The sequence below is a fragment of the Camelus ferus genome, chromosome 13 (assembly GCF_009834535.1).
Source record: "Camelus ferus isolate YT-003-E chromosome 13, BCGSAC_Cfer_1.0, whole genome shotgun sequence".
NCBI classification, from domain to species: domain Eukaryota; kingdom Metazoa; phylum Chordata; class Mammalia; order Artiodactyla; family Camelidae; genus Camelus; species Camelus ferus.
In genome coordinates, this window is record NC_045708.1 from 19,577,610 (window position 1) to 19,599,558 (window position 21,949).

The following is a 21,949-nucleotide window of genomic DNA, read 5'->3' on the forward strand; positions in this document are numbered from 1 at the left end:
GTGAATGTTGGCTACTTTTAGTCTTACTTCTCTACTCAAGAAAGAGTTAAAGGTGCCGCCTCTGGTTCCCGTAACAGAATATATCACAGTGCATTTTAATGGCTGTTGATTTATCTTTCCTTCTGGGCTGGGAATTCCCTGGATGTGAGGGCTCAGACAACACACACACACACACACACACACACACACACACACACACACACACACACACACACACACACAGAGTCACACTGTCCCTCATCCTTCACTTCCAAATCCTCTCATACCAGCCTCAGCCACCCCCAGTCCATAGATTCCCTGGGGCCACTGAAACACTGTAGTTTAATCATTTCCCTTCTGTGAATCCTAGTTTTTGCATGTATAAAATGGAAATAATATTGACCTTGACCTCACAGTATAGCTCTGAGGTTGAAAGCTGTAAAATCCCTAAAGAGCCTGGCATATAGAAGGTGTTCAATAAACGAGTGACCTCCTAGTTCGACCTCTCCTGTTGCTTGATATTTGTGTCCTGGCCTGGCCAAGCTGCTCATACTCTCTGAACAGTCCCCTCATGGAGTGGTTTCATTACCATTTGTCCAGGAAGCAGAGGAATTTGAGGGGTGAATTTGAGGGGTAAATTAAGGGAGCAGGGATCCTGACCTCTGGGGAATCTGCACTAGGCTCCCCACAGTTTGCAGTACAAGGACCCTAGCACCATGCTGGGAACATTGATCGGTGGATGAATGGAGCTCCTTGTCTAGGAGGACATCAGGGACAGGGTCTAGGGTCCCAGAGACAGGGGTGGCCTGTGCACCAGAGTTTCCCAACTTTCCTTCTCACTTGGGGCCCACCTGATCCCAGGTATGGATATTACATTGATGAGACTCAGTCTCCACTCAGCTGGCCTAGGACATCCCTGGGGAGCTGGGGGACCCTGAGCCTGGCCTGGGTCTCTCCTTCTGGCTCCCAGATGCCCAGATAGTATCTGTCTATGAGTCACCACCCCCAAACCACTCCCCCTGCACCCTGTTTCCTGGAAGTCAGCCAGGGCAGGGAGGAGGGAGGGGGGAGGCACTTATTCCTCTGGGCTTCCCCAGTACGGGGCACGCCCCTTTGTTATACCAAGAATGACTCCAACATCTTCAGGGTCTGGCCTTCGGGAAAACATAGGGTACATGGCACAGGTCCTGTGGCCACAGAGATCCAGATCTGCTCCTGGCTCTGCTCTTTCCTAGCTGATCTTTGGCTCTCACAGCCCCCTTTTTTTCATTTGCAAAGAGGTAATAATAGAACCTTCCTCACCAGGCAGTCGTAAGTACAGAATGAAGCAATTTATGCACGTGGTTCCTGCTCAGTAACTGTGATCTCCACCCTCCCCCTCAGAAAATGTTTGTTGATGAATGAATGAGCAAATGAATCAGTCGTGTACCGAAGCAGCCGTTTCTCGTCCTTTGGGAGCAGCAACCAAGAGTGACTAAAGAGAAATCATAGAAATTGTGATCAGAGGGTCCGGACTGCGGCCTCAGCAGTGCCATCCACCACTGAGAGTGAGTTTCCTCCCAGCTCTGAGCCTTAGGATCTTTTTCTGCACGATGCTTCCCCTCACCCAACCCCCACCCCAACCTCAAACATTGTTGTGAAAAGGAAAATTGTGGGGAGTGATAAAGAGCTTGGTAAATAGCAAAGCACTTGGGAAATTGAAACAGGTTTTATAAAGTATACACGGATTTGCACAAATTTTTCACATGCTTTGTCCATCAGTCAGCTGAGCTCCACTGCAAACTGAGGCCCTGAGGGTCTCCTGCCTGTGGAACTAGGGAGGTGGGGAGGGGCTGCCGAGTGGTGGTCTGCCCCCCACATGTTCTCTCTCTCTCTCTCACACACACACACACACACAGGCTCTGGATTCTCTTTGGCTGAAGACATGAGGGAAAGAAGGCCTACCAACTTCTCAGCTGGTTTTGCTGACGATCAGCTGCTGGGAACTGCTGGGCTGCCCTGGGCCCACCCACAGGTTGGCATGCCCCAGGCACACGAAGATATAGCCAGAGCCAACTCCCCAGTCCACCCCACACTAGCACAGACACACAGAGATACACTAGAGGCTTCTCTCTCCTCCCACCCTGCTGCCAAGGACCCCAATGGCGGCTGGTCAGAGACGCGGCCGCACTGGGGAACGGGCTCCACTCCTAACCCAGACACGCTCTCCCCGGACCCATCAGGAGGCACGCCAGGTATATAGCTCAGCTGTGGCCCCTCCTAGGCGGACCTATGGGGACCTGGGTGAGAAAGGAGGGGCTGTCACTGGAAAAGAGAAGGATCCCTTTCTCCTCAACAAGGGCTTGTTCACAGGCCTGGGATGGGGACACAAAGGTCTCCCTATAAAAGGACAAGCAAACAGGATCCCAGCCTCTCATCACACCCCTCTCCCATCCCAACACCAGTCAGGAACAGAAACTCAGTCTTGGAGACACATTTTGTCATTAGCACCATAGACTGTGAATCCCTCACCCAAATCTTCCTTGGACAGATGGGGAAATTGAGGCCCAGAGAAGAGAAAGGATTTGCCGAGGGTGACAGCAGTCTCGGGGGCAGAACTGGTACCCGAGGCTGGGTCTCTGACTTGCTGTCTATCCTTTTCCTAGTACAACATACTGCTTTATCATCCACTACTCAGTTCACGTTCCAAGATTGTATGACATGCCAAACTCTGTGCTAAGGGTGAGATTATAACAAGGAACAAACCAATTCCTCCTCCTTACAGTAAGCAAGAGCTGATACCAAAACCTTGGTGCCTACCTCAGGCCCACAGCCATCTCTTTGCCCCTGGAGTAGGCTTCTTTCCTTGGCTGGGTTGTCAGTGCCTAAAGTTCAGGACGTCTCTTTCTTTTGCTTCCCTCGTACCTCCCGACACACACACACAAACACACACACCCTCTAACCATCTGGAACACAGCTGCATATCCAGTCAGAGCTAAATCAGAGCTGCCTGAATGCTCGGGGAGAGACTCTGCTGCTTCCCTCATTCTTCACAGGTAAGCAAGTGTCGGGACAGCAACTCAGTTTGCCACGCCCACATCAGGACCTCCTGCCAGCAAAGGACAGGGGTACCAGCCTGTGCTCTGTCCCTACCACCTGGGACCTGATGGGGGAAACAGGTTGTGAGCCTTTGTACCAACAACCCATTTATCTTCATCACCCGCTGTGAAAATCTAGCATCTAGTGAGTTCCTAAATACCCTGCTTGCACCAGACCCTTCACGTCTCCTGACCATTCTGCTAGGGAGATGGCATTATCCTCATTCGACAATTTAGGAAACGGGCACACAGAGGGGCTGTGACGTGGCCAAGTCCGCACAGCTAGTAAAGAACATGAGATCACTGAGATCTAGGCAGCCCCTCTCATCACCATCACCAACTCCCAGTGAGGTCCCTGAGGTCACATCAGCACTGCCTTGGCCTCAGAGAAACAGAGGGGAGTGGATTCCCTGGAAAAGTTTGATCATGAGGGGAGCAGATTCCCTGGGAAAGTTTGATGACGAGAAATTCCTGTTAAACAAGAGTCTCTGGGCCAGAGGAAGATGTCAAAACAGTCCCTTAAAAAGAGAAATACCCGTTTGCTTAGGCGCAGTCCCAGGGCATGGCCTTGTTCTCCTGAGGATGTTTTCACGGGCCTCCCCCTTGCCCGGCCAGGACTGGGACCCCCTTACCTGTGCCAGGGCAGCAGCCGCTGCTGTGAGGTCCGAGCTCTCTGTCCGCAGCCCCAGCCTCAGTGCTATCTGGAATTGCAGAAGTAAGCAGAGTGCATCAAGCCAAGTCACCCCTAGGAGGAAATGCCGTGACCTCAGGGCCCCTCCAGCAGATGCCCGGGGAACCTCCGAGTTGGGTCACCCAGGCCGTGGGCACTGCCCAGGGGGGTTCCCACAGAGGCAGGGCAGGGGGCAGGCTGCGACCACAGTGCTGGGAGCTGGGGAGGAGAAGGAGAAGAAGCAGAGAGGGAGACAGCAAGAAGGGAGAAAGCGTGCACTCAAGAGAGAGACTCCGAGCAGGAGAGTGAGGAAGAGAGAGGAGATGCGAGTGAGAAAACAGAGTAAGAGAGAGAGAGAGTCAGAGGGGGAATGAGAGGTGGAGGGAGACACGCACACAGAGAAAGACAGACAGATGTAAACACAGAGAGAGGGAGAGAGTGTGAGAAGAATGAGGAGATACAAGGACAAAACCCAAGGGAGTTAAAAGAGTAAAAGGTGAGATGGACAGTGGGAAGGGCTGCGTGTGCGTGTGTGTGTGTGTGCATCAGCAGGAGAGAAAAAAATGAAAGGAAAAGGGAGAGACAGACCATAAAAAGGATGAGAAGGGAGGGACTCAGAACAGTTCTATGGTCAGTGGCACGTCTGGGTTGGGCGTCCCCGGTAACCAAGGAGCAGGGAGCCCAAGGAACCCGTGGGGACAGAGCCCTGAGTGCAGGGGTGGGGTTGGGAGGGAGGAAGGGTCCTGAGACCCTGAGCAGGAATTTGGCAGCAAGTAAGTTCTTGGGAAAAGGTGAGGGTGAGTAGGTGTGGGCAACTGAGGGGCTGAACATAGGTGAGTCTGTGACTGAGCTTGTGTGTGTGTGTGTGTGTGTGTGTGTGTGTGTCCAGTGGTGGAGGCTTTGTGCGAATGTTAGTGAGGGATGGGCCCGAGCTCCGTGCCTCAGTTTCCAGTCCATTTATCCACTACTTCATTCAACCAATAAACGTTTATTGAGCCCCTCCAGCACTAGACACTGCAGCGGACACTGTCTAAGGAAGAAAGTCCCTCAGATGTCAGCCAATCCAACAGCCTCCTACATGGGGAGGAAAACAGGTCTAGACAGGACCAAGGTCCCTCAGCCAGGCAGGTGCCAAGTAGATCCGGGCGTACAGGCTCCTGTCTCCCCGCACAGGGTCCAGCCTCAGCTCCAGCCTGGGTTTCTGGACTAGCCTCCTCCTGTTCATTGGGACCTCACCTCTGTTTCTAATCAAAGCCAAAAACAAACCTTAGAGGACAAACCACCTTTAACATGTGCCTCAGCCTTCATGAACTAGGACCAAAACTACCCCCCTCCCCAGCTCCACCCCATCACACCCAGGCAGACACACTCAAACCAACTATGTGTACAACACTTGCACGGTCAGTACACTCAACACACATCATCACGCAGAGACACTCAGTCACAATTATGTGCCCCGCTCACCTGCACACTCATAAACTCGGGTGCCACCCCTTCACTCACACCTGCCTGGTGTCACCTCCTTCCTCGTTCTCATTTACACACACTCTCCTCAGACCCCAAGATGTGGCCCAGGCATCCCAGAAGGGACTTTGAAAAGGCCCAGTCTGGCCATCCCTCCTGGGCTCCCTTGGAGGCATTTTGAGCCTTGAGAGGAGAGAACATGTTCTGTTCATCACGTTCAACCTTTGTGCAACTGTCCATCTGAGCCAAGGTCCTAGCTCTGCTCCAACCCAGATCCTCTTTCCCCAGACTGACCTCTCCTTCTCAGCCATCCTCCAGCTGCCACACTCAGGAGGGACATGGAAGGACCTCCAGGATCAACCAGCCCCCATTTGACCACAGATTCCAGGACCCCTAGCTCAACACTAGGCTTATGCCTGTTTTTCAACAGTCCCTTACACATGTGTACAGAGCAGCTGCCTTTTGGTACCTCTCTGAGATTATCAAGAAGCAGGGCAGGTGGGCAGAGATCATTATTCACATCTCACAAACAAGGAAACTGAGGCTGACTCCTCCCTTTCACCCCCACATCCATTCTGTTAGCAAATCTGTCAGTTCTGCTTTAAAATATATTCAAATCGGAATCTAATCAGGCCTTTAGAACCAACCTTCAGTTTGTAGCAAATACAGGCAACAGAGGGACAAATTAGAGGACTTTTCAAGGAAGCAATCAGCCAAATCAAGAATGTGGGACAAGTACATTCTACAGGACAACTGATCTAGTTCCTTCAACAGACCAACTTCATGGTGGGGGCTGGGGGGTTGGGGAGGGGACTTTTAATCTAGGAATCTCTAGATTAAAGAGACTTAAAGTAGGGGGAGGGTATAGCTCAAAGTGGTAGAGCACATGCTTAGCATGTATGAGGTCCTGGGTTCAATCCCCAGTAGCTCCTCCAAAAAAAGTAAATAAATAAATAAACCTAATTACCTCCCCCCTCAAAAAAACAAGACCAAAAACAAACATAAAAGAGATTTAAGAGACATAAAAATCAAATGCAACCCGTGGGTCTTGTTGGGAACCTGGATCAACCCAATCAATTGTAAAAAGTGACCTTGACCATGTATCAGTTAGGGTCCTAGAAAGAGATGGCACAGTCAACGGGGGCAATTTGAGGGTGAAAGGACTTCTTGAAGAGACGTGGGCAGGGCTAGAGAACCAAAAGGAATAGTGTAGCAGTCCAAGGCTGCCAAGAGTGGGGTGCCCTTTTCACCTGAAGGGCTGAGGAGAGGGAGCAGTTCCTGGACCCAAAGAGAGTAGCTATTTACAGAGGGCTGCCTGACAAGAGACGTGATCTTGTGTAGGAAGTTGCAGCAGATCTTCAATGACTAGGCAGAGAGGGAACCAGGAAATAAACACCCAAATCTCTCTCTTCTTCCATCCTCTGATGTTTTACCAGTGCCTCCCACTGGCTGAGCCCAACCAGAAGCAAGGGAGATGGACAATAAAGTCCACACAAATCAACCTCCAAGAGGACACAAAATAGAGTGAAGAAGGGCGGAGAGTAAATCTGGAGGGGAAAACAGAAGATACCCAAGACACATATTTGAGAAAATCAGGGAGAATTTAATATGCAGAAGATTTTAGATGGTTCTCAGGAATTGTTGTTAATTTTATTAGGTGATAATGGTGGTGTGGTTATATAAGAAAATGTTCATATATATGGAAATATTTAAGGATGAAATTACAAGGAATTGTTTGAAAATATTACAGTAAAATGAGAGAGAGAGAAGGAAAGGGAAGGGAAGGGGAAGGATGGAAGGGGAAGGGAAGGATGAAAGGAACAAAGGTAAGAAAGAGAGAGAGAGAGGCAAAATATTGACTCTCAGGAATCGGTATTGTAGGAGCCTGAACAATGGGTCTCAAAAGTATCAGGCCCTAATCCCTGGAACCTGTACATGTGCTCTTATATGGCAAAGATTTTGTGGGTATGATTAAATCAATGCTCTTGAGATGGGGAGATTATCCTGGATTATCCAAGTGAGCCTTAATGAAATCACCAGCATCTGTATGGAAGAGATGCCAGGGGAAATTTGACAGAAACAGAAGAGAAGGCAATGCGGTCGCAGAGGCAAAATGACACAGTCACAAACCCGGAATGCCAGCAGCCACCGGAAACAGGAAGAGGCTGGGAACGAACTCTGCCTTAGTGTCTTGAGAGAGTGTGACGGGGCTGACTCATTGCCTGTTAATACTGATTTGGGGATTCTGGCCTCCAGCACTGTCACAGAATAAATATGTTGTTTGAAGCTGTCAAGCTTGTGGTCATTTGTTACAGCAGCTATTGGAAACTAACACAAGTATACGGGAATTTATTCTACTCTTCCCCCTCTGTGTGTGTATTTGGAAATTTTCCTATTAAAGCTGTTTTTGTGTGTGCCCAATTCACAACACTACCTCTGAAATAGTCTTGCCAAGGAAACAGAAACAGAATCAGCAAGTTCAACTACCAGTTTATAAGAAAGATAGAAAAGGAAGAGATCATGGTGATACACTGAGCAAACTCGAACAATAGAACAAACATAGAACAAACAACCTGGTTCTTCAACAAACAAATTAGCAGATTGCTTATTTAAAGAGTGACTTTATGTTTGGGCTTATAGGATATTTTATTTGTTTATTTTTAATTGAATTATAGTCAGTTACAAGGGAGAAAGATGATGGAAGAACCTATAGGTTAAATGAGAATTAAGAGACATAGCAACAGAATTGCTATGAGCCTTTTTTGGATCTGGATTCAAACAAACTGGAAAGAAAGAAAAGGGGGGGGGTATGTGGGAAAGGAAGAAGCAAAAGAAAGAAACAAACAGAAAGAAAAAATTTTCAGACAATCAGAACTTTGAGCACTTTAGATATCTAATTATATTAAGGAATTAATGTTGATTGTTAGGTTAATGATCTTATAGTTATGTTAAAAAGAAGTCTTAATTTTTAGAGATACACATGAAATATTTACAGAAGAAATTATATATTTGGGAATAGCTTCAAAATAATAGGGGACATACTTCAATTGAAAAAATGGGTCGATAATTTTTGAAGTTGGCTGATAGTCAATGGGGAGCCATTACACCATTAAGTGCACTCTTGTATGTGTTTTTAACTTTTGTAAGAAAGGGGCTTTTGTTGTTTGTTCTTTAAAGTAATTCAGCACTTGTTTAGATTTTAAAGATGAGAGCAACAATGAAAAATAAAACTGTCCCAACGTTATAAAATGAATAATTGTGTCTTGGAATTTTTCCTATGATAGCATCTTATCAGGATGTTAGGTGCTGTGTCTCGTACCATGTAAACAGAAGTAGAAATGATGGAACCTGGAATATTCTGTTAAATGACAGAAGAGAACAGTAACAATAAAGATGCTGACATCAATGGTGTACATAAAGGGTGTGAATAAATTAGTCTCAAAAATTTGAGGATGTAAAGATGCATTATTTATAAAATAGTAAATTATTGCCCCAAATGATTAAGGATGTAACTGAAATAAATTAAATATTGTAAGTAGGCATTTGACTGTACCAGTCATTCTCAACAGGGACTACTTTGCGCTCCAAAGACATTTGTCAATATCTGGACACACTTTCGGTTGTCACAACTGGCAGGGGAGGAGGGGCCAGGGTGTTGCTGGCATCCAGCAGGTAGAGGCCAGCAAGGCCACGAATCAACCTACAACGCACAGAACAGTCCCTACAACAAAAATTTATTTGGTTCAACATGTTAATTACGCTGAGGTTGAGAAACTCTGGGTTAAATCACCTATAGTCCAAAGAGTTTATATATGCAAGTTGGCCTAAAAACATCTTTTGGGAATCTTATCAGGAAAATAGTGGATTGCTTATTTAAAGAGTAACATTATGTTTGGGCTTATAAGATATATACTTTTTAATTGAAGTATAATCAGTTATAATGTGTCAGTTTCTGGTATACAGCATAATGTCCCAGTCATATATATATGCATATATTCGTCTTCATAGTCTTTTTCATTAAAGGTTATTACAAGATATTGAATATAGTTCTCTGCACTATACAGAAGAAATTTGTTCTTTATCTATTTTTATACATAGTAGTTAATATTTGCAAATCTCGAACTCCCAAATTTATCCCCTCCCACACTCGCCCCCCCAGTAACCATAAGATTGTTTACTATGTCTGTGAGTCTGTTTCTGTTTTGTAGATGAGTTCACTAGTTCTTCTTTTTTATTTTTTTAGATTCCACGTATGAATGATATCATATGGTATTTTTCTTTGGGCTTATAAGATATCTTCATTTTTCCTTCATCAAATAAACTTATTTTAAATTTTAAATTAAATAAATAAATTTACTTCAAATTTTCAATGATGATAGATGATTGACAGATGGATCTATCCATCAATGGATCCAAAATCCGACCACTTTTCACCATTTCCACCTCCATGGCCCTGGTCCAACCACCATCTCTCATCTGGTGTGGCTCCCCCCACTGGTCTCCCGGCTTCCACCTTCATGCCCCTTTTAGTCTGTTCTCAACACAGCAGTGCCGTTGAGCCTATGAAACATCAGTCAGATCACATCATTCCTCTGCTCAACATTTGCCAGTGGCTTCCATCTCCCGTAGAGGAAAAGCCAAAGTCCTTTAAAATGCCCACAAGGCCCTTATAGAGACCTGACCTGACTTCTCCTACCTCTTGCCTTCCCCCTACCTCTAATTGCATTGGCCTTCCTCCTCTCCTATACTCCTACCTCAGGCTTTTCCACCTACTGTTCTCTCTGCCTGGAGCACTCTCCCCCAGACACCCAGAGTTCAGGTCATTACTCAAATGCCACTTTCCCAGTGGAGTCTTTCCTAATAACCCAAACAAACTGTAGCCATCCCCTGACATGCCCTGGCCCCTACCCTGCTTTATTTTTCTCCACAGCACTTATGACATTTAACATATCATATATTTTACTTATTTACCTTGCTATTATCTGTCTCTCCAGTGGAATTGTAAGTTCCTTGAGAGCAGGGATTTGTCTGTTTATCACCGTATCTCATTACCTGTAACACTGCCTGGCACATTGCAGGCACTCCTTGATAAAGTTTATTGAATGAATGAATGAGGTTAGAGCAAGGAAGTGACATAGCTGGTAGGTGGCAGAACTAGAATTAGAGTCCAGATATCCTAAACCCTATCTCAGTCCTGGACAGCTGTTATAAAGGCTTTATTAACTTCTTTCTGCCCTCTCGAGCTGTCCTTCACGTGGATTGACGTGGACACTTCACTTCTGTGAGCAGTCCTTTTCTCATCTGTAAATGGAGGGTAATGTGGGAGGAAGAATACCACAGAGAAAAGAGCAGGGGGTTTAGAATCAAAGAGACTTGAATTCAAATCCTGATTGCCACCAACTCTCTGTGTGAACTTGGAAAAGCCAATTTACCTCTTTGAGCCTCAGTTCCACAACCTGCAAATTGAGAATAATTGTAAGTACCTTATTCTGCTGTGAAGAATATGGGATTCCGCCCCCCCCCCAAAAAAGTTACGAAGTTTGGAAAGTAAAAGCAAAACTGTGATTTTCACATGCAGTATGATTGTCCACACAGAAAATTAAAGCAATTCCATGGTCAAATGATTAGAATCAACAAAAGACTTCAGCAAGATTTCTGGATATAAAATCAACAATAAAAATTAATCATGTTCCTATAAAGAAGCAATAAACAGAAAATGTCATTTTTAAGACCCAATTTATAATACCAAGAAAACTACTTGGCAATTTTTTTTGCCAAAGATGTGTGAGGTCTTGATGGAGGATATTATAAAAATCATTGAAAAATAATTAAACAAGAACTAGATGGATAGATGTAACACATTCATGCATGGGACTGTCAATATCATAAAGATGTAAGTTCTCCTCAATTTAACCTATAAATTCAGTGCCAGTCCAATCAAAATCCCAATAGATGCTAATTAACCGGATAGTGGGAATCCTTTCACAATGTGTACATATATCGCCATGATGCACACTTTAAAGATCTTACAATTATATTTGCCAAATACATCTCAGTAAAGCTTGAGGGGAAATGGCATATGTAAAGCACTTTTTTAAAAAATCCTAATAGAGTTCTGCAAGGAACTTCACAAGCTGATCCTAAAATTCCAAATGGAAAAGCAAAGAGCAAAGCCTAGCCAAGAAATTTTTGAAGTACAACAAGAATTTATGAACAATAGGGACATAGGGATAGAGTTTTCCCTATCAAGTCTTATTATTAAGTTACAGTAGTAAGACAGGGTAGTACTAACAAAGGGACAGGCAAACAGACCAAAGGAACAGAACAGATGTTCTTGAAATAGAGATCACTGTGCTATACAACAGGACCTTGTTGTTTATCTATTTGTAATAGTTTATATGAAAAAATATAAAAAGGAATATATATATATATATAAATGAATCACTATGCTGTACACCAGAAATTAACACAACATTGTAAATCAATTATACTTCAATTTAAAAAAACAAATAGAAATCATACATATGGAAATAATACATATGACAGAGTTACCATTACAGACCAGTAAAAGAGGAGTAGATATTGGTGCAAGATACATGGCTATCCATTAAGGGAAAAAAAATAATAAAATTAGATGCTTATCTTACATCACATCCAGAATTAAATTCCAACCTGCATAAAGGCCTAACTATGAAAAGCAAAATATAAAAAGTTTTGGAAGGAAATAGAGGACAATATCTTTATGATCTAAGGTCAGGGAAATTTTCTAAATTAAGACATAGAAATTACAAGTAACAAAGAAAATCTGGATAAATATGGCCATATAAAGTTTAAAACTGAGTACATCGAAAGATACTATAAAAATAGTAAAGAGAAAAGTCACAGACTGGGAAAAGATATTTGTAAAACATGTATCATGAAACTTTAGGCATAATGTAACCTGAATTCCTACAAATCAATAACAATAAGACAAGCCTAATAGAAAAATGGGTAGAGGAAGGAGTAGGCAATTTACAGAAGAAAAAGCCTGAAGGCTGAGAAACATAAATACATGGTCAACGTCTCAGAAAATCAGGAATTCAAATTAAAACAACCAACCACCAGACTGGAAAGAAATGAAAGCCTGCCAATTCCAAGTATTGCCGAGGATGTAGAACAATGGAAGCTCTTATGACACTGCTAAAACGAGGCTACAAATGGCGCCACCATTTTGGAAATTAATTTCATAAGAAAGTTGAAAATGTGCAACTTCTTCCTAGGTACACACTGGAAATATCAAAATTTGTATGTTTCTATCATGTAATCCTGTACAGATGTTAAAGCGAACAGAGCCACATGTAATAACATGGACAATAAACACAACGCTAAACTTAAAGAGCAAGTTGCAGAAGGATAAATATAGCATGATACTATTTCCTAAAACTTTAAAACATTATTATTACTGGTGGACACAATACATATGCATCAATATATAAAGACAAGTTCACATATAGTTACCCTCAGGGAGGGGGGGCAGGATTAGTGAGGATACACAGGAGGCTTCTATTATATCTGCAATAATCTATTTAATTCAGCAAGCAGTAGGTGCACAGGAATTTGTAACACGCATTTATATATATAAAACCTGGGCCTGAAATTAGCTAAGATAATTTGGAGAATGAGAAGTCAAATAAGTGTCACATAGTAGATCAAGATTTACTACAAAGTTTCAGTAATTAGGATAGGAGGTAGCTCAGTAGTAGAGCGCCTGCCTAGCATGCACAAGGTCTTGGGCTCAATCCCCAGTACCTCCATTAAAAAATAAAAATAAAAAATAAAAAGATAGGAGGGTATTTGCACTAAGCACAAGGGCAGACAAATGGTGCAAAGGAACAGAATAGAAAGAATCACAGGAGGGGGATTACTCCCAAACCAGAGACCTCAGAGCCCATAAGTCACTTGGGCAGCAGGTTCATTCTGAGAGCCTCTCCGGGATGGCTTGGCAGCACCGAAACCTCTCTTACTCCTCATAACCTCAGTTTCTCTCTCCGACTCTTTTTCTCTCTCTTTCTCATTTACTCATCCTTCTTCAAACTTTGGGAGTTTGAATGTCAATTCTATCACTTAACAGATGAGTGCCTGAGTCTCAAAGCCTACTTCTGTAAAGTGGGGATGACACCACAACCTCCCATGGAATTAGGTCTGTAAAGGACAGTGCCTGGCAGCTAGTCCTCCTTCTCCTCCCTCCTCTTCCTCTCCCTCATCCTCTCCCTCCTCTGGTCAGGGCTGAGTCCCACCTGCTCTCCCTGTCCAGCTGGGGCGCACCTTCGACAGCAGTGAGGACTGCTCCCCTCCCCCAGCTTCTAAGAGGGGGCCCCTCATTATGGCTGGATCCTGTAAGGAAGCCTGAGGGGTGTGGTGAGCGTCCCCAGCAGTGAGATAAAGGTGAGAAGGTCCAGGCCTGGGGGACTCAAGGGCAGGGGTCTCCTGGAAGGTTTAGGGCAGGAGAGGACTTAGGACTTGGGCTGGATGGAGCCCTAGAGCTCCGGCCTTGCTCTTCATATGGGCACAGAGAGGCAACTGGCTGTGTGCCTGGGCATGCGGAGGGCATGGGAAGCCCCCGGAGTCTGGGCACTGTGCTTGGGACTCTCACTTCTAGAGTGCTCTGTGACAGTCAAAAGAGAGGTCTCCAAGGGATAACGCGGGTGTCTTCCAAGAGCGAAATTGGGTGCTTGGAGAACAAGGATAGGAGGGAGCCTTTGCACTGTGCGTTCTTTTGTATCTACTGAACTTTTAGCTTGCTCATTTGTTACCACTTTAAAAAATGAAAAAAGAAAGTAAGATATGGAAACAACCTAAATGTCCATCAACAGATGACTGGATAAAGAAGACATGATATATATAAATACACAATGGGTGATTAGTCAGCCATAAAAAAAGAATGAAATAATGCCATTTGCAGCAACATGAATGGACCTAGAGATGATCATATTGAGTGAAGTAAGTCAGACAAAGACAAATATATGATATCACTTATAAGTGGAATCTAAAAAAAAAAAGATACAAATTCTATTTACAAACAAAACCAGATTCACGGACATAGAAAACAAACTATGGTTACCAAAGGGAAAGGGTGGGGAGGGATAAATTAGGGGTTGGGGACTAACAGATACACACTACTCTATATAAAATAGGTAAACAACAAGGACCTACTTTATAGCACAGGGAACTACATTCAATATCTTGTAATAACATATAATGGAAAAGAGCCTAAAAAGAAAATGTATATATGCATGTGCATGTGTAACTGAATCACTTTGCTGTACACCTGAAACTAACATTGTAAATCAACTACACGTCAATAAAAATTTTTTAATAAAAATAAAATAAAATAAAAAGTTTTTAAGATAAATTAAAAGAAGAGGTGGAGACTGAGATCAGACTTACCTTTGTTTAAATCCCACTGTGGCCTCCTAGCTGTGGTATATTGGGCAAATTTCTTAGCCTCTCTGAGCCTACACCGAAACATAGTTGTAAAGTAAGGAGACTAGTATCCCTCTGCTTCAGAAGGGGATTGCATAATTAAATAAGATAATGCTAACAAGAGCAGGGAGCATGATGTCTGACCCACAGTAGGACGTGATAAGTGCTAGCTAGCTTTTTTATTATCAGCTTGTGCCGAGTCCCAGGGCCATTAGGAAGCAGCACTCAGACAGCTAGAAGAGGCGGCCCCTCTCATCACGCTCCATGATGTGGCCGGGACCTCTAGCTCTGCTCCTGGTTGCCGCTCCAGTGCACAAGCAGGGCCCAAGGGGAGAGGTGAAAAATGGGGATGGTGTTGCTGACTGGGCCTCGGCCCCTGACTCAGCTGAACAGTACCACCCAAGGATCTTGGAGGCCTATTTAAGTGTGTGAGGAGTTTCTATGATATGTATGTGCAGTTGCATTGATACGTGTGTGTGCATGTGGGGCAGGGGAGGTTTGTGTGCTTACATGAAATAAGTTTGTTTGCCGTGAGTGAGTGGAGGGTCTTTCATGTCTGGGCTTATTGCCTGCTGCAAGAGTTGTTCATGTGCTGTGTGCATCAGTGCTATTGTACGTGTTGTGTGTCTGTAAGGATGTGTGTTTCATTCTGTGAGTAGCAATATACATCACATGAGGGGGTATTGTGTCCATCGTGACGGTTTGTGCATTGTGCGTAGCGACGGGTCATGGGTTGGATCAGCGGATGTTGAGGGTCTGTCGTGTGATGTCTATCTGTGAAGAGCCATGAACTGTGTCTGTGGGTGATGAGGGTGCGTTTTGTATCAGGTGTGGGAAGGAATGCCACATCTGTTGGTGACTGTATATGTTCAATGTCTCTGAGGGGTAAAAGGATGTGTGCCATGTCTGTGAGTGATGAAGGGGTTGGGCGTCCATGAAGGGTGCTGATGGGAGGGAGATCAGACCTAATCGAGCTCTGCGGACCCCTCCAGAGCCTAAGCAGCAGCCAGACAAAGCAGCCAAACCTGACCCTCTCACCCAGGCCACCAACCTCTTACCTGAGAAACTGCAGGGACAGTGGTCTAGGAGGTGACAGAGATTGCTGAGGGGAAGGTGGGGGCCGCCAAGAGCATGTTTCCTGGACGGCTTCTCAGGGAACTCAGGAAGTGGCACAGGGAGTGGAGAAGAGGCAGAAGGCACGCCCAGACGTAGCTGCGTGACTCACTTTACGCTCCAATACCTCCTGAGCAGATACAGGACTAGGGGAGTCCGCCTGCAGGCTCTGCTGGATGCTCAGGGTACAAGGCCAGGAAGGCAGCTACTTGGGCGGGGCAGGGGGTGGGAGGCAAACCTAAGGTCACCAGGAATACTCACATCCAGCCAGGGACTCTCTCTCTGTGCACATTAGCTCAGTCAGAAACACTGGGCTGGTCCTTCCCAGGAGGAAGGGCTGGGCCTGGGCTGACAGAGGGGAGGAACTGGGCCCCTTGTCTGAGGCGGAGTTGGGCCCTGACCTAGGGAAGTTCCCAGCCCCGTCCTCAGGAGCCTGAGCTTCAGTGGGAGGACTCCAGTGAGCCCCACACTGCTGGAAAAGACTCAAAGCTGTTTTCAGAAGAGACCCCTGTCTTGCGCACAGGAAGACCCAGTCCAGCAGATATGACATAGCCTGCCCACATGTGCCCCCAACCAAGGAGGACACAGCCTGCCTTCAGGGATGCCCAGTCTGTCAGGAAAGGGACTATTCTGCCTCCTGAAGCCACCCTCATGTGAGGGGAGATGCAGCCATCCCTGCCCTCCTGAGCCCCTAATCTGAGAGGTGCCTAGTCTGACCACAGCAAAGACCAGCGTTCTGCCAAAGCCTAGGACTCTGCCTGGAGCTCCAATGTTGCGTGTTCTGTGCTGAGAGTTACCACTTCCGTCTGCCTCCACCCTCTATCCCGCCTCCCCAAAATATCTGATTGGCCTTAGCAGGAAGCAGAGGGGTCAGGCCACAGAGAAAAGCAAACTGGGCCCCTGGCATAGGTGGACATTGTCAAATATCAACTCAGAATCCAGGAGACCAGGGTTTGACTGCCACCTCTGGTCTTCAGCTGGAGCTCCCTAGGCGCCTCTGAGCCTCAGTTTCCTGGGTCAGTAACAGCCACACAGACTCCCTGTGCTATGCCTGACGCCTGGCACTTAACAGGAACTCAGTAAATGAAAATCACTTTATTTACCCAAGTTCCTGCCTTGTGTCCCAGAATTGAGGGTCAAATCCTTTCTCCACAACAGACTCAGTTGATCTTATTAAAAATGAAGATTTAAAAAACAAAACAAAATAAAACAAAACAGGAAGACAGGAAACAGCTCAGTGGTAGAGTGCATGTTTAGCAGGCATGAGGTCCTGGGTTCAATCCCCAGTACCTCCACTAAAGAAAAAAAAAAAAACATGTTCTTTGTTCTCAGATTCTACTTTGAGAGATTCTGATGCATCAGTGCTAGTGTTGAGGCCAGAAAATGAATTTTTAACAAGCATCCAGGTTATTCCAAAGTAAGAGGCCCACATTCCAGAGCAGGCTTGGAGGGAGTCCAGAGGCCACCAGGACTGGGCAAGGAGAGTTTCATTACTTCTGGGCTCTTTCTAGCTCTGCTTACCTGCACTGAGTCACAGGTGAAGGGCGAGGATTTGGGCATCTCTATCAGAATCCCAGGCCTTCCTTTCCCCCTACCTCCTGGTGGACTGGCTCTCCCTGACTGAAGCCAGATGGGTTAACCCAAGAGCTGTTAAAGGTCTAACTGTCTGAGCACAGAGAGTTCCACACAGTATCAACCCAAAGAGGAACACACAAGGCACATAGTAATCAAACTGACAAAAATTAAGCATGAGGAGAAAACATGATAATCAGCAAGAGAAAAGCAACAAATGACATACAAGGGAACTTCCATTAGGTTATCAGCAGATTTTTCAGCAGAAACTCTACAGGCCAGAGAAGAGTGGCACGATATATTTAAAGTGATGAAAGGGAAAAATTCACAACCAAAAATACTCTATCCAGCAAGGCTGTCATTCAGATTTGATGGAGAAATCAAAAGCTTCACAGATGAACAAAAGCTAAAAGAATTTAGCACCACTAACCCATCTTTAAAACAAATGTTAAAGGAACTTCTCTAGTCATCAAACTATAAGAAAAGAGAACAAAAAGACGAAAAAGGAAAAAAAAGCCTACAAGAGATTGTTTTGGCAATTTGGGGTATTTTATGGTTCCATATAAATTTTGGAATTGTTCTAGTTCTGTGAAAAATGTCGTGGGTGTTTTGACAGGGGTTGCATTGGATCTGTGGGTTGCTTTGGGTTTACAGCCATTTGATCATGTTGATTCTTCCAATCCAAGAGTACAAAATATCTTCCCATTTCTTTGTATCATCTTCAATTTCCTTCATCAGTGTTTTACAGTTTTCAGAATATAGGTAACGTCCTTGGTTAAGTTTATTTCTAGGTATTTTGTTGTTTTTGGTGCAATGGAAATGTTTATGCCAGTTATAAAATTCTGGTTTTTGAAGTGCAAAAAAAAAAAAAAAGAAGGAAGAAAAAATTGAATGAAGGGCTGCAAAGAGCAAAATATCCTTCTTTTTATGGGTGAGTTGTATTCCACTATATATATGCAACATCTTCTCTAAACATTCATTTATTGATGTGCACTTGGGATGCTTCCATGTCTTGGCAATTGTAAATAGTGCTGCTGTTAATCATGTATGTATCTTTTTGAATTAACGTTTTTGTTTTTCTGGGGTATATGCCCAGGAGTGGAATTGCTGGGCCATATGGTGATTCTGTTTGGGGGTTTATGAGAAACTTCCATATTGTTTTCCATAGTAGTTGCACCAATTTACATTCCAACCAACAATGTACAAGGGTTCCCTTTTCTCCACATCCTTACCAACATGCGTTATTTGTGTTCTTTTTGATGATGGCCATTCTGACAGGTGTGGGATGGGGTCTCATTGTGATTTTGATTTGCATTTCCCTGATATTGGTGATGGTGAGCAGCTTTTCATGTTCCTGTTGGCCATCTGCATTTCCTCTTTTGGAAAAATGTCTGTTCAGTTCTTCTGCCCATATTTTAAGTGGAGTGTTTGTTTGTTTTCTTTTTAATTGAAATACAGTTGATTTAAAATATTGTATTAGTTTCTGGTATACAGCATGGATGGACTTGGAGGGCGTTATGCTAAGTGAAATAAGCCAGACAAAGACAAATACTGTAATGTATCACTTACATGAAAGGAATCTAGAAAAACATAATGAACTAGTGAATATAACAGAAAAGAAACAGACTCACAGATACAGAGAAGGAACTAGTGGTTACCAGTGGGGAGAGCGAGAGGTAAGGGGCAAGATGGAGGTGGAGGATTTAAAGGTACAAACTATCAGGTATAAAATAACCTGCAAGGATGTGCTGTACAACATGGGGAATACAGCCAATATTTTATAATAACTATAAATGGAGTATAACCTTTAAAAATTGTGAATCACTATATTGTATACCTGTAACATATAATATTGTACATCAACTGTACTTCAATTTTTAAAATATGATATTGTAAAATAAATATATAAAGTTAAAAAAAGAATTTTTTTAAAAGGAAAAATAAAGATCCAACTCTCTGTCTCCACTGTGAATCCTGAATGGAAATCTTCAGAGAGACCAGAGAATGTCTTTTTAACAAGTTTCCCAGGTGTCGTCTATCCTCTGCTCATCTACCCAATTCTTGGAGCAGGAACCACCCTGCCGGAAGAGGGGAGAGGGAGGAGTACCCACTCTTGCCCACGCTATGCCAGCCAGAGGTTTCCCTGATCTCTGTAACCCTCAGAGCAACAGATTTAAGAGATGAGGAAGCTGAGGCTCAGAGAAGTTTCAAGACTCCAGTCTGCCTGACGCCAAAGGCAGGCCTGTCGCCTCCATTGGCAAGGTTTGTTCTTTCTATGATAAACAGAATTTCACTTGATTTCTTGGAACAGGGACAGAGGAGGTATTTTCACCTTCATTGTACCAAAAAGGAGGAAGCTAAAACCCAGAGAGGCAAAATGACTCACCAGGATTACCCAGCTAGTGAGAGGCAGAGCAGGCACTCAGTAAGGTAACTCCGCACCCCTTCCAACCTCTCTCCCCATTACTCAGGGCCCAATGTCCCCACTATTCCCAAATCCAACCGTGAGAAGCACAGATGAACTCCAGCAAGGGGGCAGGTGAAGTAGATGTGCTGGGATGGAGGGGAGGGTTGAGGAGAGGGAGAAGGAAATGGAGAAAGGTGAATCCTGCTTCACTGAGGTTCCACCCCAGGGCAGGCCCAGACTCACCGGCAGCCGCCCGCCTTCACACACACTCCGACCTCCACTGGGGCCTGAGGGGCCAGCAGGTGGGGCCTGGCTGCAGTGGCCTCAGACAGCTGCTGAGAGGCCACAGCCACAGAAACCGGAGGTTGAAGGGGTGGGGAGGGGGGTGCGGGTGTCTGGACTGCCAAAGGTGATGACTGATGCTTTCGGTGGTTACATCTTGTTTTAAAGGTACAAGTCCCACTTTACCGGTGAGGAAGCTGGGGCTGAGTTAAAGTCTCTGGCCTAAATGCCAGATACCGAGCCCGACCTGTCCGGCTGGGCCCTCAGTAGCCCCACAGGCGGCAGTGAGCAGCATGGTGGGTGGTGCTGGGAACGCTTGGCTCCACTCCATCATTCCCAGTAAACTGCAGGAAGAGGAGTGAAGTAGCTCATCCAGGCTTTCATTTTCTCTGAGCTCTGGCGTCCCTCCAGCCAGCCTTTCCTGCCCAAGGAGCCCCTTGACCTATTCACCGATGAAGGGGCTGGACAGCCTGCCACAACCACAGCCCCGGCCTGGAAGCTTCTGAGTAACGTGGTCTCACTTCAATGCCCATCGCGTACCCCTCTCAGGGGCCTGCTGGAAAGATTGCTCTGGGCAGGGTTATGGGAGTGGGCTGGGACCACTGCTGACCTTCCAGGTGGGCCTGTGGCAAAAGAGTGCCAGTAAGGAAATGGGAAGGCATTAGTCCATCGATGTCGTGGCTGGAACCCAAATTCCTTGGTATGATTTCTGATCTTCCTGGTCTCACCTCCCCCCATTTCTCTGTTCCAGGCACGGTAAGTGATGTTCAATTCCATGAACAGGCTATGCTCTTATCTCTGGGTTTTTGCACCCACTGTTCCCTCTGAAACATCTTACCCTCAAGTCCTACCTCACCTATGCCAGACAATCTTCCTTTCCTCCTTCCTTGCCAACAAGTCTTTACTGGAAACAGTAGGTGCCTGGTCCCAAGGGGCAAGTCCTTTGTTTTCCCAAACTTACAATTAGAGGTGGCCATATCACGCATTTTGTGGTCAGTGATGCCCCTTAGGGAAAATTTTGCTTCCTGGATGACTTCTTTCTGCTTGGCAACTGGTATGAAGTGTGGTGCTACCACAACCTTCTCTGAGACTCTGCAGCTAAAAGATGACAAGCCCTCCTGAGAGGATGGAGAGGAAGCCGAGTTAGAGCCTGGGTCCATGGTGGTGCTGTTGAGGCCATGGACAATACCTGAAACTGCCTGCCACCAGACTCATGTGAGAAAGCAGTCCCTCACTTGTTTACTAGTTATTCCTTGCAGCTGAAGACACTCCTGACGTGTCAGCCCCTGGGTTCCAACTTTAAAAAGGTCACTTCATCCAGGAAACACTCCCTGGCTGCTGAGAACAGGATCAAGGGCCCCCTCCTTGGAGCAGTGGCTGAATTGTGCCTTTCCTGATCCTTGCAGTGGTTCACCCGCTCACGTGCCCCAGGAGGCTGTGAGGCAGGCAGCAGGGGCCCCGCGGTGTTCACCATTTTATTCCTAAGCCAGTGTATTTGTTGAACAAATAAGCATACCTGTAGCTGACTGCTGGCACAACCTCCTTGAGGGCAGAGACAGGGCCTGGCCCTCGTGAGATGCAAAGACAGTTGAACCGTGACCACCACCTAACCTTTAAGGTAGGGGTGGGCGTGCACGCTAGTGCATGCACACACACACACACACACACACACACACGTGTGTGTGTGTGTGTGTGTGGAATGAGGTGGGTGTCACTCCTCACAGCATTACCTCACGACATGTGTCACTCCACAGGGTGACTGAAGGGTTCCCTCTCTCTGCTCTGGCTGGGTTTTATCTAGAGCCCTACCTGCCCACCCTCTGTGGTCTAATCCACCTGCAGTTGGGACGAGCTCAGCTGCACTTGGAAGAACAGTAAGACACCCAAGCCTCTGTCTCATCCCGTAGAGAAGCAGGTCAAAGT

At 45.5% G+C, this 21,949-nt stretch overlaps 1 protein-coding gene across 7 annotated transcripts in view; it reads right to left on the reverse strand.

The window, feature by feature from the left end:
- PTAFR (platelet activating factor receptor) overlaps positions 1-20,100 on the reverse strand; it is a 37,486-nt gene extending 17,386 nt beyond the window's left edge. The window contains exons 1-3 of one of the 7 annotated variants that reach the window (XM_032495639.1): positions 15,711-16,321; positions 14,617-14,684; positions 3,689-3,757 (exon numbers count right to left, since the gene is read on the reverse strand). The gene's annotated coding sequence lies outside the window, so the exon portion shown is untranslated. Of the gene's footprint in view, positions 1-3,688; positions 3,758-7,611; positions 7,974-14,616; positions 14,685-15,710; positions 16,392-19,987 lie in introns of those variants that run through there. The other 6 variants (XR_004325444.1, XM_032495640.1, XM_032495641.1 and 3 more) reach the window with 6 other exon arrangements.
- Between the last annotated feature and the right edge of the window lie 1,849 nt (positions 20,101-21,949).